This window comes from Leiobunum rupestre, chromosome 8 (genome assembly GCF_980474605.1).
Source record: "Leiobunum rupestre chromosome 8, qqLeiRupe1.1.hap1, whole genome shotgun sequence".
NCBI classification, from domain to species: domain Eukaryota; kingdom Metazoa; phylum Arthropoda; class Arachnida; order Opiliones; family Sclerosomatidae; genus Leiobunum; species Leiobunum rupestre.
This window is the reverse complement of record NC_143391.1, coordinates 49335339-49352032: the sequence shown is the minus strand read 5'-3', so window position 1 is coordinate 49352032 and position 16694 is coordinate 49335339. Positions and strand designations below refer to the sequence as shown.

General features: G+C 38.3%; 1 protein-coding gene across 1 annotated transcript in view; it reads right to left on the bottom strand.

The window, feature by feature from the left end:
* The window catches only part of sra (RRM_RCAN_like domain containing protein Sra), a 67543-nt gene that overhangs the window by 35600 nt on the left and 15249 nt on the right, over window positions 1-16694 (bottom strand). The gene's annotated exons all lie outside the window — the stretch shown is intronic.

The window sequence follows — 16694 nt, the reverse complement described above, 5'->3', positions numbered from 1 at the left end:
CCCTGACATTTCCCTGACTTTTTAGGCCCATTTTTAAGTTCCCTGACTTTTCCCTGATTTCCCTGTTTTCCCTGACGTGTGGCAACCCTGTATAATATTGTTCCATAAGTCTTGGGGGAATATTTTACTGAGAGCTAGTAACGGAGTGACGTCCCCCTAGCGAGGCGCTGTCAAAGGCTACGTGTGACTCGTTCGCAAGCGGACGCAAAACGTCGACGAAGCCCGTAATGCAATCTGTCTCGCGAATAGCTCTCAGTAATTTTTTTCATAAGAAGAATAAGAAGTGTCACACTTATGTAACAATAATATACACTTATAGTAAAGCTAAAGTTCCTCATAACTGCTGGATTTTCTTCCTCAAGTAGAAGCTCTGTGTTTTTAAAGACAAATATCGCGCTTAGCAGACGAAAATCCTGCAGCTAATGAACTTCTCGCGTTGGCCGCTAAGTGGCTCTATTTAAACTGAAATCGTTAATTTGAAAACGTTTCAACAGGGTGTTTATTCTGTCTAACTTCCAAATATAAATTAAATAATAAAACTAGAGACGCTACTACTGGCTTTGCTATATGGAAAAATACTTGGCAATGCACGGATTTGTTGACTAAATTAAATCCCTGAATAAGCCTTTCCATAACATAAGCTACGCTTACTTAACTTGTTTTTATCTAAGAGCAACAAACACAACGAGAACGCGGCTAGCATTTAAACACGCTAACGCAGTGTTGTGTACAAATTTCATTGGACGAGCCTTAAAGCTGAACGTTTTTCGGAAAAGGGGTAGACAATTTTGAATTTTCCCCTTCCGACGGCAGCAGGCGCTAAAGCGTCTAACCAATGAAAAATGCACGACTTTTGACGGGTTGAGTGCCCTTGTGTTGGGTGTTGTGTTTGTTGCTCATAGTTTTTTAAGTAGCTCATTCGTCACGAAAAACGTAGAAGTTCAGATCAGTTTATACTTAAATACAGGGTGCCTCGTCGAATTTACCATTATGTCCAGGGCTTTTCGTAGTAGGACGTCATTTACCCCGTGACCCAGCAGCAACATCAAAACCAGAAAGCCGATGTGACTTTATTGAAAAGAGTATTATAATCTGACCTCCAGTTTTTAGATCCCCGACTTATCAAGGTTTTTCAGGTTCAATAATTCCCCTAACTAAGCTCATTTATAAGTCATTTTATAAGGCGGGGAAGGTCGCTCTATATAATAAAGAGATATTTCTCCGTGGGTTATCTGAGACACACGATTCCCATTTGGCAGCGAGAAAGAGAAGGCATTCTTCAATTCTTCGAAATTCAACGAAGAATTTGTTGATGCTGTTGATGCAAAGAACCGCGGTCAAAAGATTCTTTCTACGCTGAAACGTTTTGGCTTTGGACGTAGTGGCTTCGGAGTTGTCACGTCTAATAAATGGCTGTCCTACAGCTCCTCATCTGTCCATAATTCAAACTAACGGTGAACTTGGACGCAAAAAAGAATGTAATAGGCCTAACGAGAAATTTTGCGGTAAACCCGCTGTTGCGACCATCGAGTTGGGAATATAACTCAATGGTTGCGACTTGTTTATGTTGAAAACAAGCCCTTAGGGTATATTTTCGGCGAAAGTAGGACTAAAGAATGTAGCACTGTTGCCAAACACGGTCATTAAACCTTTTGGATGATTTTAAAAAATCTAAAAAAAATTATTTATTTCATTTAAGTAAACTTTTTCTATTTTATTGATTTTCAATTGATATATAAACATATTATGCTCCTTTTTCCTAGGTAAATTTATTTATAATTTACACGCATTGTTAATGTAAGCCCAAATTTAATCTTAATTAAATTTAAATAGTACTTAATTATTACAGGGATACTTTTTGTATATTTTTAGAAATATAAAGAAGTATAATAGGTGATTTAAATCAATGTTTTAAATAAATGTTTGATTTAAATCGATATCTATAAAATAATGATTTGGTTCAGCCAGATTTTGTATTTTTTAACCTATATTTAAGTAAACGTTTCCTATTTGCAACCAAAATTAAATTTCCTGACATTTCCCTGACTTTTCCAGGTTTTCCCTGACTTTTGTGCCAAGATTTTGTATTTTTTAACCTATATTTAAGTAAAAATTTCCTATTTGCAACCAAAAATAAATTTCCTGTCATTTCCCTGATTTTTAGACTAATTTTAAAAATTCCCTGATGTTGATACCCATATTCGAATTCCCCGACTTTTCAGGCACCGTGGTTACCCTGTTCATTAATTTCACGCGCTAACCCCAGAAATAGGAGCGCTATCACGAAATTTCCAGGCAGATTTTTCGTTTTGGCCATTAAAGAAATACAAAATTTAAAGGTAAAATTTATCCAAGAAACTCGACTAAATAATTTAAACAAGTTGAATAATGAAAAACGGAATAGAAGTCGTGGGCTTCAAAATAATAGGCGTAACTCAACGGGGGCGCATCTCTGGAACTCGTTTTTTGAGAGAAAGTCGAAACGAATAGAGAGAGGTATATTTCTCTCTGACCAGTGACGTCACTGGTCAGATTTTCAAAAGAGCTATTTTCAGGGTGGCTACGTCTGTTCTTATTAGAGTCTGTCCTTCAATATAAGCGGTTCTTATAGGAAAAGCACTAAATGGCAATGACACTATTATTTTTGCCGTTTTCATCAAGATAGGTTTAATAATAATAGTATAAAACTGTATTATTAATAAAATAACATAACTTTATTATTTATAAAGTATTTTTATTTCCATAAATGCGATTGTCAATTAAGAAATTTTATTTGTATTTTTAAATATTAAAATAGAAAACAAATACCAAAATGAGGCAAAACTTTCGATTTTAATGTCAGATTTAAACAAAAAACAAAAGCTAAAGCATAATTTTAAAAACATTTAGTATATATTGTAAAATATTAAATTTGAGGAACTTTTTGATTTTTGTTTTGGATGTATTTTGTTATTTTTTTCGCTTGCCTTCTGTTTTGAGCGTCGGTATTAAATTTGGAATTTAAATAATTCATTCTTATAATAGTTCTCATTTTGACGTAAGTATATGTAATGTCTCGCGGGTAATTTAAAAGTTGGTCAGAAATTACATTTGTTAAAATATTTGTAACTCACCTTTCTTTGCTTAGAGCAATATCTTTAGAAGTTTTTCCTTTATGGTATTTTGAAAACTCTAATTCTATAAATTTCGTATCCTTTAAAAATGCCTCAGAAGGAACTATTATACCATGATAACTGAGGTATTCAACCTATGTAGGTACAATATAATCATGGTCGTTGCGATTTGATTTCAAATGTAAATCGGGGTATTTTTCGTGGGATTTTTTAGCTACCCATCCCACTAGATATTATAATATTAATATTATATTAAATATAAATCATTGTCGGCTCGGCCATGTGGTTAGTAACATATCATAAAGAAAACTAATTTATAGGCCTCAATCGCCCCGCATTACTAATAAATACCGCCCAATAATGTAAATAAAAATTGTAGTTTCATTATTTCATTATATTTTAATATCACTTTTCAAGATTAGCATGTTTAATAAAATCTTAATACCATAAAATTAATTCTTAAAATAGCGACATTAATATAAAACACAATGTATGTTAATTAAAATTCACTGTTTTACTAGAATATAGCCAACTTGGGCTGATATAACTATAATCTGGAAGCTCAGCAAAAGGAATTTCTTTTTATACCTTTACGCCTGCGCAGTTGCTATAGTTGCTATAATTTCACGCGGCGTCTTGTTTAGATTTTCCCTCCAGTTAAAAGGGGAATACAGGACTATCTTTCCCCTTTCCGCACAGCTGTAGATATCTCCCTTCCCGCCACTTTTACAAGAGCCAACCTTATAGTGCCTTTTTCTTTTACGAACCTTGGGCGTAACTATAAAGTCCAGGGGGGCTGAAAAGATGGTAGTCACGTGACTTTGTGGAGAACTGCAGCGCCATCTATCCTAACAAATACGAACTATTATTCATTTTATTTTGATAATGGTGGTTTAAATTTTGATCGATTATCGATTTAAAACACTTGGTAAAAGAAAGTGGAAGTTAATAAGCTGTCTGCAGTATTTGGAAGGAATAATTTTTTCTTTAACGTCGCGCGGCCAACTATGAACACGAGTTACCGAATCGAAGTTGGCTGTGAAAAGGTAGTCACGTGAGTTTGTTTTCCCACTATAACAAGTTGGTAAAGACCAAATTTACTTTATAGTTTCGCCTATTCAAACCATACCACTACAGCGAGCCTAGCGGCGAAGTCAACAACAAAATCCAGAGGCGTACACTGGCTTTGGCAAAATGCATTTAGATAGTCGCGGGCAAAGTAATACGGTAACACTGTCATAGCCCCGGCTCAAGGAAAGAGCGATTTTTTTCTCCCGGGGCGTAGTAGGGCGGGCGTAGGCGGCCAAATCAATGGCGCTAAAGCGAGGATTATGGGCTCTCAGCAGCGCCATCTGTTGACGCGAGGAAATTTCTAATAAAATTGGATCTTGAAGCTCCCACTCGAAAGCTTTTAAATTTAATGGAGAAAAATTGACTCAGAGCGTGAATATGATAAAGAGAGCGAGAACGGGAGTAATATTGGAGAGAGCTGGCCCCGTCGCCCGCAAAGCGAGGGGCTGTTGGAACCTCTCTTCAAGAGTTAATTTGCTCCTTCAAAAGTCATTACGTTATTAGTCCAACAACGTCTATATAGACGCGCATTAATAATAATTAATATTATAAAATATATAATAAAATAATTAATATTTATATTGCATAATATATATATATATATATAAATTATACAGGGTGTTTCAAAAAGTTTTACAAAAATTTGTAGGGGGTGAGTTGAGAAGTATGCCTGTTTTTACCCATTTTCCTACGATGATATAAAAGAGCGCCAGAGAGCTTCAAAGTCTGGCCTACTAGCCCCTGGAAGTAGGCTGCAACAAGTACAAAACCAAGCAGCAGGGATATTGTTTAAGTTTACTTTTGTACGCTGGTTGCGTCGATTGGTTTACAAAGTCCTATTTTACCTATCACACGAACCCAAACCTTAATGTTCGCATTTCCCTGCTGCTGGGTTTTGCGCTTGTTGGAACACCACGTATAATATAATACTTATTTTTATTGTAATTTTATGAATTGAATTGAATTTTACCGCGTTACAGTACAGCACTGAATACCAACAAGTTGTAACATAGTAGTCAGTGGGCAAACATTCAACCATTATATCAGAAATACATGTATTTCTGATTATATTAGATTAGATTTAGTGTACAACACATCTTTTGGCTACTTTCATAATAAGTTCATTTAAAACGTAAAATTCGTTAAAATAAACCAAATTTGTTAAAAAAATTATATTAAAATAAAAAATTTATTCTCGAACTAAAAGTGTACTCTTTTTACCCTAAAACGTTTTATTCGTTTGTTCTGGGGATCAAAATTACTCCGGGCAATAACCTATTTGCTTGTTCCGCAGTATTAGGGCTACTCTTTTTACTCCTTCTGAAAAGAATGTGTAAAGGAGTAAATCGTATTTTGTCGTCTGCTAGCCAGAATTTATCTGTTAAAAAAGCCACCGCAGCCATTTTGGAAAAACGTTTTTACTCCGGGTCAAACTATTCTCCACCACAGAATTAGAGTAAAATGACGTCATAGTCTTATTCTTATTATCCAACTCCGAAATCCCGGAACAAGCGAAAAGAAACCTACTAAAAGAACTAAAAACATTGTGAATGCGTTAACAGGGTTCGTACAAAATTTCCGGAATTAAATTCCCTGACATTTTCAGGTTTTCCCTGACTAAATTGCCAAATTTCCCTGACCATTTTTATAAAATAAATTTATGTTTTGAGGTAAAATCTTGAAAAATGTTAATTATGTATTTTTAATACATTTTTCAAAAAATTATTTGCCGGATTTGTTTTTGGGGTCATTTTAAAATTCCCTTACTATTTCGGACCATTTTAACTTTCCCTGACTATTCCCTGATCTTTGGGAATCATTTTCAAATTCCCTGACTTTTCCCTGACCTTTTGGAAACATTTTCAAATTCCCTGACTTTTCCAGGTTTTCCAGGTATTCCAGGTCGTGTACGAACCCTGGTTAACAAGGTCTAAGTATGAACCAGGATGTGGCCAAGGGTTGTCAAATCTCCGCCCGTTGTGACCATTTTGGAGCTGCTAGCCAACCACGCCCGAAAGATAATTATAATAATCAGCTCATTTAGCGACTTTTATTGCCTTTTTAATATAGGTGGCCGGGTTACAACGCGCAATCCCTTCATGCCACGCGAGTCAACAGCGACCGAAAACTATCGCTACGCCCCCTTTGGTTCGCCATTGAAACCTAGATGGGTAATGGCTAAAGAAGACGCTAGTAGTAAATTTTACTTTATAAATAATGATACTCGCATTAAAATATAATTTTTGCATCGTTTGCTTACATTTTTATACGATTATTTAAGAAAAAACTATCTTATGACTTTTTCATTTGTCTGAATCCGTGTTTTGTTCCAGCTTAACAATGCGATCACAAACTATTCCGTAATAAAATGTAATTCAAGGGAGAGTGACAGTAGTCACTAAAATAAATCGAAATCTGGGGGCTCACTAGTTAATTTGACTAATGAAAAATGTACCTAAATATTCATAAATAATGGCGCATCATAAATTCATCGATCCAATTTTATTTTAAAAAAATCCCAACATGCTTGTAGAAAATCAAGCGTCCTGAGAGTCCACTGCACCGAAGATCTCGCGGGAAAATTTCTTAAACCACTGGCATAAGTTAGGTATCATTAACTTATGCCAGTGGGGAGAGAACTTACAAAATCTACGCAGAAGGAGTGGCTCCGGATTTTCACCCAGTGCCACTAGCTGGGATCGAACCCGGCTCCTCTAGGTGCGAGGCGAAAGTGCTAACCACTCCGCCACCCCACCTTTCGCTAGATGACTTGGTTCTAAGGTGGTACCAAGGGTATTAGCCTAGCTGATCTTCTGGTTGGCGCTTAAGCGAGTTTCCACTAGGAAATAATTCAATATAATCCCTATTTTTAAAACCGAAGAATATATTTAAATTGATTTTTGTTCATTTTTAAATTTCACTGATTTTGTTTTACATTTTACGCTTCTTTGCCTAATGCGATTGCAGCTGGTAACGTAAACATATTTTAGTTTAATTTTAATTAAATTTAATTTCTAATTAAAAACTAAATTTAGATTTTTCTTAACTTACTTTTGTAAAATACATTGAAGTGCAATAGGTGATTTAAATCAATGATGCCAATCGAATTGATTCAAATTAGACAACCTTGAGGCTGGAAACAGCAGTCTGTATTTTAGGAGCTTCGTACCAGGGCGGGGCGGGGGGAGGTTAAAAATGGGCCGAAAAGAAAGCGCTTGGTCACGCGCCATCAAGTATTTTTAATTGGGCAGCCAACCGGGCCGCCATCTAGGCGATAAGTCTGGCGATGTTTGCGGAAAGATATGACGCGCGTTCGCGCAACAATGCAGCTCCTGCCACCGAAAAGACCAATTATTCTTGGGTCTTATCGATGTTGTTTCTTTTCATTCATACTTTGCCCAAATTTCGAAAGGTACGCTTTGTTTGTATTTTAATTAGTTATTTTTTATTATAAGAATTTAATTTATTTTTGTTTGTATAAAAATGTAACATATATTTTCGCTTTATACAAGGCGAAAGTTATGAAATGTTGAAGGTTTGAAATTATAAACTGATACCTTAAAGTAACAGAAAATAATAACTTTCGGCAGGAATCCATATTTCCACTCGGAATGCTTATCCTGGCGTATCGCGTATGGTAGGATCACTCTGACGGCTTTGGCCCCGCCTACGAGATAAAAAACCCTCTGCGCACGCTCCCTTCTCACGTTGTTGTAGTGACGTCCAAAAACATCAGCCACATCGAAACAAAAATCTGCCGCGATAAGTATTCCGAGTATAGGTATGGATTCCTGCTTTCGGTCATTTCCATTTTCAATTAAGACGTGCATCCCAAAATATTTATATAAATTTGATACATTTTGTTAGAGTCCTCCTTGGACGTGGGTTTCGTAACAGAAGTAAAGCCTATTCGTGTTTTAAAATAAATGATCTGCGACGAACTTTACTTACATTATAAGTATTTAATATTCTAACAATAAAGCGTAATTAAATTTTGATAAATTAAGCGTACTTTGCTTTTTAAATATGTCTTGGGGGTGCAAAATATTATTAATATACTTAAACAGTTTTTAACACAAACATAGAGAAAATGTTTTCGTGTGTGAAATATCTTTAAAAATCCAATGCAGCAAGTCCGGCATTGGTGGGGTGGCGGAGTGGTTAGCAATCTCGCCTCGCAGCAAGAGGAGCCGGGTTCGATCCCAGCTTGTGGCACTGGGTGAAAACTCGGAACAACTCCTTCCGCGTTGAGTTTGCAAGTTCTCTCCCCACTGGTTTAAGGGGTTTTCCCCCGAGTTCTTCGGTTTCCCTTCCATAAAAACTTGGTAATAGTTAGTGTAGGGAGCTGTTGGCTCGTTCTCGTGGGATGCAGGGCTTGCCACCACCCTCCTACGCATTGTAACCCGGCCACCTGAATTCAAAAGTCGCATGATGACTTAGGCCTAAGGTGGTGCCTTGGGTATTAGCCTAGCTGATTATTATTATTAATAATAAACTTGAACTTGAACTTGACTTCTTTATTACGAAAATGTTAAATCGGTTTTTATGGATTTTAGCCGCCATTTTCCAAGATGGTGGCGTTAGCCCTGGCGGGACAACGTGGAACAAACTCACTACGTGAAAGAGGGCTTAGAATCTATAAGGTCACAAATAATAAAATCTTTATGAATTTTTCTCGGTGATATCGTATTTTTACTCGACTACAGTGGGAAAAAGATGAAAAAATTTCGGTTTCAAAAGAAAACGTAAAAATTAAACGTTCTAGTAGCGTTGCCCCCGCGATAGAAGCTTGTCCCTTGTCTACTGGGCTTCGGTCTCTTATCAACTTTGGTCGAAGTTCGAATAGGCGTTGAGCCTAGAAAAAATACCTCAACGAATAACATTTTTATAAAGGACGAAATTGAGAATATTGGTAAAATATAAAATATAGGAAGTGGGCAGCCGCTCACAATGATCAAATTTCGACTAAAACTCACTTTTAAAGATATTTAAAAAAATGCAAAAAGATCTGGTCACCATGAAAGCATTTTTTACGTTAATAATTGGTTAATTTAAAGGTTTGGAAAATATTCAATGAATTATACAGGGTGTTTCAAAAGTTTATGCAAACATTTTAAGGAATTGTAGGGGGTGAGTTGAGAAGTATGCCTGTTTGCTTCTCATTTTCCTACGATGAGTTAAAAGAGCGCCAGAGAGCTTCAAAGTGTGGCCTACTATCCCCTGGAAGTAGGCTGAAACAAGCGCAAAACCAAGAAGCAGGGAAATGCGAACATTAAGGTTTGGGTTAGTGTAATAGCTAAAAAAGAGCTTTGTAAACCAATCGAGGTAACCAGAGTAAAAAAGTAAACTGAAACAGTATTGAAAGTCGTGATGGACCGCGATTTATCGCAAATTGATCGTACCCCTGAAATCGCATTTCCCTGCTGCTTGGCTAGTAGACCACACTTTGACGCTCTCTGGCGTTCTTATAACTCTTCGTAGGAAAATGGAAAAAAAAACAGGCATACTTCTCAACTCACCCACTACTTATAATTTTTGCATAACATTTTGAAACATCCTTAAAAAGCCCAAACGCTGATCTCGAACTTCAAAATCCTTCTCTAAATTATACTAAAATCTTTTTTCGTTAACTGAAAAACGATACAGGGCCAATAACTCAAAATTTGTTTTAGCTAGGAATTTGAAATTTTCAAGACACATAGAACGCAGAGGGGGTCACTTGAAAACGCAAATTTCCATGACCTTGAACCATGTCTTCAAGGTCATTTAAAATTTATCTCTATACCTGAATTAATGGCTTTAAAAGTCGCTTGATGACTTATGCATAAGGTGGTGCCTAGGGTATTAGCCTATTAGCCTAGCTGATTAACCTTTAGAGATACAAAGTTGGTTTCAACTAGAAAAGTGTTCCTCTTCACATTTGAGGTGTAAATAACTTTGATGCTTCCTTATTTGACCAATAACAAGTTGGGGGAATTTAGACAAAAACACGAAGGTCCTGATGAAAATAATGTACCAGAGACTCATGCTGCAGTAAGAAAATTTTCCAGACATACTCATCTGGTAGAGCGTCCTTAAAATTTGCACTTGGATGACCTTTAACTCATGGTTCAAGGTCATTCTAAGTTTATCTCGAAAACCAATTCTTTTTAAATGAGTCTGTCTAGCAAATTTCGATACTCTAGCACAGGAATCCATTCTTCTACTTGGAATGCTTATCGTGGCAGACTTTCGTCTCCATGTGGCTGACGGTTCATTTGACGTCACTATGTGAACTTAACAAACAACAACGTGAGAGGGGAGCGCGCAGAGGGGATTTTTTTATCTCGTAGGCGGGGTCAAAGCCGTCAGAGTGATCAAAGAATATAGACCCCAGGAATCGAAAGAAAAACCGTTAATGTCTCACCTCTCAAGTTGACGGGAGAGCTTCCGGCTAGGCGAATCAATAGAACCGGAAATAAGCCCGTCAACCCAGGTTTGCCTTTGGAGGCTAGAGACAAACAAATTATACTAGATGGAGCTGCAGTTTCCATTCCTGGGGTCTAAATTCTTTGGAGTGATCTTACCATACGCGATACGGAAGGATAAGCATTCCAAGTAGACGTATTATTTAAAAAAATGTTTGTAGAAAATTGCCAGTCGTTTCGGAGGAGTGGGGAGTTTCCGCGGAAGAAATGGAGTGACCAGGTGGGCGCAGCGCTCCAGCCCAAGTGTGAAGCCCAGCGCGTCTAATTAGACGAGCGAGATCTCTTACGCGCGTCTGTCCCTCGGGTCGCGAGTGCAAATACTGACACGCCCAAGCAGTCACGGACTACCATCGGAAAAGATAAATGCTTAGGACGTAATTTACTTTTATCCCGTTCCTACCGAACCTAAGTTCAAAATAACTGTCGTAGATGGCGCCGCAATTAACACTGGAGTAGTGTATTTTTTGTAACCTTCAATTAATTACGTCTTAGAAATAGACGGTAAGATATCTAGACACTAGGGATGCCAGGGTTGGCAAAAAACCGGCTTTTTTAAAAATTGAAAAATCCAGTATGGTTAAAACCGGTTGTAACCGGTGGTTTAAACCGGTTAAAACCATTAATAAAAAATGATCAAATTGCTTATATCAAGCCCTCATTGCTCAAATTGCCCGATTTCAAAATTACGTTTTTGCGCGTGACAGTACCTTTACATTGTGAGGTATAGGAGACTTATTTACCCGCTTTTATACCCTAACATGGCAGCGTATTTTCACGTGCAAAATTAATTTTAAGATACCCTAATTGCTTATATGTTAGCTCTCATTACTTGCGACAAAAAGTGAAGGTTAAATTTTGTCAATGTTTCTAATTAATTTCTCAATTTTTTTTTATAAAAAAAAGTTGTTTTAACCATGGATTTTATTTGGTGGTTAAAACCGGCTTAATCCAGGGTGGTTTAATCCAGTCTGGCTGGCTCTTGCCAACCCTGAGGGATGCACCGATATATCGGCCTATTATTCTAAACGCGGTATCGGCCAATATCGGCTTAATCGAAGCCGATATTGGCCGATACTGATATTAGAAAAATATTTTCTGGAAACAAATTTAAAATAAGAAAATTCTCGTTTAACTAATGATAATATTTGATTTGAATTGGCCACGTACGCCAGACTTCAGAAGCTAGATCATACCTTTTTTTAGACCGCGGGTTACCAGTGTAAACAAATAACAACATTTGATATTCTATTATGAGAGAAAATATGTATCACTTAAAATGAAAATTAACATTCGGATAGGCTCTTGCAAACCTTTTTTCACGAAAAATTAAAATAAAATGGTATGAGGGTGTACTGAACCCGTCTTTTACAATTAATTTATTAATGGTATGATAGATAACTGTGTTAATATCGACTGTACCCATATCGGTGCATCCCTAGTTACGTTCTTAATTCAAATCGTTCAACGTATAAGCCCGCAACAAAGATTGGCCCATTGGACAAATGGTTCGAATTTGTCCCGGGCTATTTACAAAATGAAAGACTTGGTCATTCCGCGCAAACAGTCTTCGAATCGACTCGAGGCCGATTCGTTTCGTGGTCGACGAAGAATAAGGCTGTGTTTGAATTCCGCCAGTTCCCCCAAAATCAATAACGCGGACGAAAATCTTCGGCACTAGCTTCCGGTTGGCGTCTTCGGCGCGACAAGCAAGTCCGTCTTGTATTTTTCATACAGTGTTTCCGGCGACGTTTTTGCGCTTTTATCGTTCGGAGATTTATGAAAATTTCGCAGCGCCATCTTTTTTTAAACCCACAACTGCGTTGTCCGGAATTTATGGCCTTTTACCCGTGATAAAGGCGAGGTTCCTTGTTACTTCGTGAAATCTAGGAGGACGCGGCTAGCCTTCAAACACGCTAACGCAGAGTTGTGTACAAATTTCATTGGACGAGCCTTGACGCTGAACGTTTTTCGGAAAGGGGGAAGACAATTTACGAATTTTCCCCTTCCGACGGCAGCAGGTGCTTACGCGTCTAACCAATGTAACTGTACGCAAGAAAATGCACGACTTTTGACGGGTTGCGTTCTCCTTGCGTGGGGTGCTGTGTTTGTTGCTAATAGATGAAATATTTTCGAACCTTTTATTGCGCCACCGAAACAGCAACGCTCATCAGAATCATCGATGTAGTCATTTTCTTCTGTACGGCTTTTTGAGTTGTTGGTTTGACGTCAAACGCGTTGTTAGTAGATATAGTAAGAACAGTTGAACCGTGCATTATTTAACTAGCTTCCATCCCCATGGCAACGCTGGACCGAGCGGAAGTATATTTCCAGCGATATTTCGGTTGGTAACCATGGAGATCGATTTAATGGTTCCAGGAAACAACCAATTCCGCTAGGTGGCGTTCGTAACACGAACAAAACAGCTTTTCGTGTCGAGGTACATCCTTTAATTATTGAATCCATGGTTCAACAACCTGAGACGACACGACCTTCCAGTGTTGGCTGATTTAAATCCATTTGATTTAAATCCATTTATTTATTTATTTAAAAATTGAATAAAAACAACGATATTTAAAAGTACACAAGATTATTTATTTATTTTAGTGTGCCGTCATCAGGGGTATGACCCGTTTACAATAATACCATCTATTTATAACCTAGTTTAAAGTGGAATTGTCACCACCCTAAAATTGGTTAAATTTGATTGGATAGAGGACGTCCGAAAATGGGTATACAAAAAATTCATGTTAATATTTCCAGTATTTGATTTATTATTAGCAACCATATTTCGTGTTTTATCCCCCCGACCCGAGAATCTCAGAACCGCTTGGTTGAACCTACCTGCAGCGCCATCTCGTGAACGAAATATTATTTTCCCCGGTTTTATCGTTTTTCGGTCGGAACTATTCGTCTGCTACGACATTCTCCTTGGCTTTTTAACCGAGTTTTACTCGTAGATTGTGGTTTATCGTGTTTTTAAAATGCCTTACACGCCACCCTTTCTCAAATTTTCAGTGACTCTCAACGGAGGGGAAATTGTTGATTAACCGTTGATCTCCGTTTGGAATCGTGACGCCACGTCTGTTAAACGCTTTTTTACGATTGTTGTAAATTTTATCAAATATCGTCTGCAACTAGCCTTCCCGCGTGCTGTGACGTCACGATTGCGTTTATCAAAAAAATAACCGGCTTTTTCAGCCGCTTATTTCGATAGCTATTCGATTGCAATCGTGACGTCAAGGCCGGAAATGAAAAAAGTCGTACAGTAGAGAATGCGCATTCAACGTTGAGTTTGTTGACGGTTACTGAACGCAACCAGTCTTAGTTAAAATAAATCATGCCCATCTGCAATAACCGGGGCCTTTTCATAATACAGGTGGCAATGATAGAGCCGACAGTTGCTTTAAATTGAAGTATTGTCGTACACCGAATTTTGAGTGCACATAATTAAATGAAATTATTAATCTTACCCCATTAATTTATGTAAATTTAAAAATACGAATAATGATCTTCGCTGGTCAAACCAAGAATTAAATGTTAAGACGATCGAATTTCAAACACTGGGCTGATATAAATTCACTCTTGGTTAAAATGCGAAATCTCAGGAATGTGTCGAAGAACGTGCAACGAACATGCAACGTGTTTCGCGAGTTCGATTCGAAAACTGTGATAATAACATTCAGATCGACAAACGCTTGTAGCCGCTACGCCTAACAAGTTGTCAAAAGGCGGTTATAGTCCGGCGCTTAAGTCGCCATCTACACTCGTGAAACCGAACATGGTGAGAAAAGCTAAGTCATCCTATTCTAATATTAATTACATATTAATTACGATTGTAGGTTTAACCCCTAGAATTCCCAACATAGGGGGCTCCACATTCCTAGAACAGACAACAACTGGGAGTCAGGTTGCGGGTGTCCCAGGGCAGCTCTACCTTTGGCAATGGTGTCATGGACTAATTAACGCAGGGACACCCCCGTCCCGAATATTTGCTTCGAGCGATTGTTAAATGTGCGCTCTGGCGGTATAGTTAAGAACTAAGAGCAAAGGGGGGAATGAACATAAAGCTAGTCCATGTGGCTAACATGTTGTGGCGCGTAAAGTTTTGTTTTTCGGGTTTAAATTAGCTAGAATTGTCCTTCTTAATTTGAAGTAAATGGAAAATGAATTTTTCTTCATTAACTTATGAAACGATATTCATTTCTCAACTTAAAAAAAAGGGAGAAAAATAATTGGATGTCGATTTTGTTTTTGGTAAGTGCTTACAACGGCTTAATAAACAGCCTTTGTATCGCTACCAATTGAAGAATTTTGATTTAGGGAATGGTATAAAAAACTCAACTCATATGTTGTTTACTGCTGTATCTTGAATCACTTTTACACGATTTTCTTAAGCAGAGTGTCTTCATTTTTCGGAATAAAAATATTATCTAATGGTAAAATCTATCATAAAACGTAATGTCGTGGCAAAAAGAGCCCGTTGTAAAAACTGAGATAGAACCGTCGGCTATATTTATCAAAATTCAGAAGTTATATTGAAATCTACTAGATGGCGGTAGCCGTTTCCTTCTTATGACGTTTTGACCCGAGTGAAATATTTGTCGGGGGGGGGGATAAAAAGAGGAAGAGCATTTAACAAGGGTCTTTCGGAGCAGTGACATAAGACCCAAAAGTGTGCCAACTCTACCTTTGCCCCCGTTAAAATATTTACTGAGAGCTAGTCCCACAATAGACTTCATAACCTACTAGTTGGAACAGTACTAGCAACGGTCTATTTAGTCTATGGTCTGGTGCGATTTTCTGTCTTCGATTTACTCGCCCACGTTCTTAAACGCCTCACTTGGCGGCGCTGGAGTGGAGAAAATTTCAAATTTTTATGACGTATTTTCAAACCCTTCTCCCACTCCCTCTTTTTACTTAGCGACAAGATCCCATTAAACATTATACCGTACTGACACACTTTTGGCTCTTATGTCGCTTTTGGTGGAACGTGAGAACGGGGTGTCCCTGCGTTAATTAGTCCATGATGGTGTCAACTAAAACGGAATTTCGAAAATTTGTTCCATTATCCGAGTATAATTCCGGCGGCGCGCGTGTGAAGGGGCAGACCGAAAAAGGGGGAAATGAAGAAAATGTATAAAACACGCAATCGACGTTTCTGTCGCAAGATGACCATGGCACGGGTCGGAGAGAAGGCTTGTGCCGCCATCTCTCGCCGCAGAGGGCGCGGCGACGAAGATGACATTCCGACTTTCGTAACCCGATCGCGTTAAGGACGGGCTGAGTGGCGAGACGACGTTTGTCGGGATACCCTGGGCCCAGGACGATGAATCCTCCTGGGGACACCATTTCCCGGACGCCGCCGATTTCACCCAAATTATCACAAATTTCTGACGCCTGAAAGCGAAATCTACGTAACTTACTTTAAAGGAATTTCGAAAAGTATTGATTTAAATTTAACAAATAGTATGCGCAAAAAATATTTATTTCTACTTTGGGATAGACCCCGACGCCGCCGATCATTTTTTTGCGCCGCCGCCGCCGAACGGTTTTGAACAGCGCGCCGCCGATGGTGTATAATATTTTTTAACAGGGCTCAGTGGCGGATACATATGGGGGACGCTTAAGCATTGCATGTGACTTGATGATTTGTTATTACACCCATAGCTCAAGATGTCTTTTCTGTATCCGCCACTGACAGGGCTACCAGATTTCCGTTAATATCTTTGCAGCTCGAACAAAAATGTCGTTCATTATCACGTCTGTGGCTTCCTGTTTCGTAATCTACAATTAAAGCGAAATTCCATACAAACGCCGCGCCACGCCACCGTTAAATTTTGGTTCAACACCGCCGCCGACCAAAAATTCTGCCCACGCCGATTACTCCGCCGATGGAAAATCACCGGATCGCCGCCGCCGGTCAAAATTTAGCGGCGTGCCCAAGATAATTGTCCGATTCGCACGAAATTTGCCCTGTGGCATTGTGGCCCCTGCCGTAGGGCAAAATTTCGCGGCGTCTTGGTCTAGTTTCGTGGCAGGGCAT